Source organism: Euprymna scolopes, chromosome 24 (assembly GCF_053919585.1).
Source record: "Euprymna scolopes isolate OS-2025 chromosome 24, ASM5391958v1, whole genome shotgun sequence".
In the NCBI taxonomy this organism is placed as follows: domain Eukaryota; kingdom Metazoa; phylum Mollusca; class Cephalopoda; order Sepiida; family Sepiolidae; genus Euprymna; species Euprymna scolopes.
This window is the reverse complement of record NC_136505.1, coordinates 96,300,926-96,304,394: the sequence shown is the minus strand read 5'-3', so window position 1 is coordinate 96,304,394 and position 3,469 is coordinate 96,300,926. Positions and strand designations below refer to the sequence as shown.

Genomic DNA, 3,469 nt, shown 5'->3' with positions numbered 1-3,469 from the left:
TTCTATACTCTCCTAGTTATTATCGTAGCAATCTCCACATAGATTGGAACATTCTATTGCATGCCTTATGCAGGTACACCTTAGGGCATTGCATCCTTCCCAACTGTTGCAGGGACAGTTGTACCTATTTACTGTGCCTCCCCACGGGACAGAGTTAGACACCAGGGTAGTTTTTTAATGTGGAGAAAAGGTACAAAAATAAAAATTGTCTCAGTCGGGAAGGATTCCTCCTCCACCGAAAGAGAACAAGAAATAGAAGTGCAGCATCTGAAGAACAGATGGTATTTATTTGCTCCCCCACCGAGCAAATTAGGCACAAGGCCGATTTTTAAAGTGAGGAGTGAAGGGGAAATGGGGACCAACTCCCCGGGGAGTAGGGGAGCTGGATAGTGACAATTGGTATGAAGGGTTGCCCCTACATTGACCAAGGTCTTATATGTGGGGTCGCCCCCACATATGGTCTTTGCTTGCAGTATCTGCCGGAACAGATGGTATTTATTTTCTCCCCCACCGAGCAAATTAGGCACAAGGCCAATTTTTAATGTGAGGAGTGAAGGGAGGGTGAAGGGAAAAAGGGGACCAGCTCCCGAGAGGTGGGAAATGAGAGCTGGTTAAAGGTCAGGCATGTGGGGTTGCCCCCACATCTGGTCTTTGCTAGTCATAGCTAGTCCTAGCTAGTCATAGCTTGCAGCATCTGTGGGAACAGATGGTATTTATTTGCTCCCCCACCGAGCAAATTAGGCACAAGGCCGATTTTTAATGTGAGGAGTGAAGGGAGGGGGAAGGGAAAAAGGAGACCAGCTCCCAAGATGTGGGAAATGGGAGCTGGTTAATGGTCAGGCATGTGGGGTTGCCCCCACATCTGGTCTTTGCTAGTCATAGCTAGTCCTAGCTAGTCATAGCTTGCAGTATCTGCCGGAACAGATGGTATTTATTTGCTCCCCCACTGAACAAATTAGGCACAAGGCCGTTTTTTATGTGAGGTAAAAACCAGCTCCCCTAAAAGTAGGCAAATAGGGGGCACTCTGGTTACCAAAAATAATAATTGTCCCAGTATAGAGGGTTTCCCCTCCATTGACTGGTACAAATTATCTTAAGTGCAGCATCTGCCGGAACAGATGGTATTTATTTGCTCCCCCACTGAGCAAATTAGGCACAAGGCCGTTTTTAATGTGAGGTAAAAACCAGCTCCCCTAAAAGTAGGCAAAAAGGGGGCACTCTGGTTACCAAAAATAATAATTGTCCCAGTATAGAGGGTTTCCCCTCCATTGACTGGTACAAATTATCTTAAGTGCAGCATCTGCCGGAACAGATGGTATTTATTTGCTCCCCCACTGAGCAAATTAGGCACAAGGCCGTTTTTAATGTGAGGTAAAAACCAGCTCCCCTAAAAGTAGGCAAAAAGGGGGCACTCTGGTTACCAAAAATAATAATTGTCCCAGTATAGAGGGTTTCCCCTCCACTGACTGGTACAAATCATCTTAAGTGCAGTATCTGCCGGAACAGATGGTATTTATTTGCTCCCCCACTGAGCAAATTAGGCACAAGGCCGTTTTTAATGTGAGGTAAAAACCAGCTCCCCTAAAAGTAGGCAAAAAGGGGGCACTCTGGTTACCAAAAATAATAATTGTCCCAGTATAGAGGGTTTCCCCTCCATTGACTGGTACAAATTATCTTAAGTGTAGCATCTGCCGGACCAGATACTACACTTTGATCTTGGCCAAAAGGCCAAGAAGTTGTAAGTCGATTCAATAAAATAAATAAGTCGATTAAAAACGATCGTTAAAGTACATCCAATTTTAACGATCGTTTTTAATCGACTTATTTATTTTATTGAATTGTACATATAACTTGCCCCATTATATATATTTTTTCTTTTCCTCACCCCGTTTTACATTTTATAATATATATATATATATATATATATATATATATATATATATATATATATATATATATATATATATATATAAGATCCATTGTTGTTTCCGGTTGTTGCAATGTTGGTTATTGCTATTGGTCCGAAACCTTTCTCATTATCTATATCTACAAGTGCCCTCTCATGGTATATTGCTGTTATATTAAGCCCAGTGAAGTTCTGTGCTATTTCAGGGGTCTATTAATGTCATCTCTCTGTTCTCATATCTGTCGTCTTTCTTACAATTCGATAGATACAATTTCTATTTCCTTTTTAATAGATTACGCTCTCATAGTTACCATTCCTGCAACACATGTTGACATTTTAGTGTTTCCGGAATAACTTATATCGCATGATAGGCCGAATTGTGCATAAAATAAATATTATTCGTCTTGTTTTTTGTTTGTTTGTTTTTTTTGAAATGTGCAAAGGCCAACTAACTATAAACTGTAATAAAGATATAAACAAAGAATATGACGTTTTCGAAAGTTTTATTACGTTAGTGATCAAATATATTGATAGAGGTTCTCGTAAAACTGACGCAGTTAAGAGACGGACATAGAAATTGTATGTATCGAATATAATAGAGTTGCTATCGCTGTCTCTTTTAGCAGTAGCAGCCGTCGTAAACACGTAAGCAAATGACCATGCCGTTACGCGATGTGACGTCGCAGCGGAGGAAGAAATAAAAATTGCACACAGAAGCGAAAGTAGGAAGAAATTACGAGTCAGGAGAGATGAACGTTTCGCCCAGAGTGGCAGGAGGTTTTTTTAACTACATGGCAGACGACATAAACTAATCGACTGTCTAAAAAGAAGGCATACATTGTTAGAAATATAATGAATGTATGCCTTTTTTCAAAACGGTGAAAAATGTATTTATTTCATTTTTGTTTCTTTGCGACAGGTCTCAAAGCTCTCTCTGATTCTCTTTCCTCTGATCTCGAACGAGTGCTTCAGTGGGGGGAGACGTGGCTGGTTACCTTTAATGCATATAAAACCAAACTCCTGTCTTTACATCATCAACGCTCTGATCCCCATCTGGCATCAATTGAATTGGATGGCTCTCGTCTAGAAGCCCCATGTTTTGACAAGCTTCTGGGCTTGAACTTCACTCCCGATCTGAAATGGAACACGTACATCAAGTCTGTTGCCAAGGTCGCTGGAAAGATGGTGGGATCCTTCTACCGCTCCAGAAGATATCTCACTACTGATGCAATTCTCTATCTATATAAAAGCCAAGTACGTCCAAGGATGGAATACTGCTGCCATATCTGGGCAGTATCTGCTAAAAACAGCCTATCCTCCTTGACAAAGTACAAAATAGACTTCGTGGCTTAGTGGGGAATGCCCTTTTCTCTTCCCTGCAACCTCTCTCCCACAGAAGAGACGTTGCAAGCCTATCTTTTTTATATCGTTATTTTCATGGCAGGTGCTCGTCTGAACTCCAATCTTTTGTCCCTCCCCCCTCGCCAATATTTTACAAAAGACACCCGTCTAGTTGAACCCACTGTCAAAACTTTCCCCACTCTTTATCTATGCCTTAATCAA

The 3,469-nt window shown here is 41.3% G+C and overlaps 1 pseudogene; it reads right to left on the bottom strand.

Moving 5' to 3' along the window:
* Nucleotides 1–1,593: 1,593 nt before the first annotated feature.
* Nucleotides 1,594–1,740, bottom strand: LOC145246978 (U2 spliceosomal RNA; annotated as a pseudogene).
* Nucleotides 1,741–3,469: the final 1,729 nt, after the last annotated feature.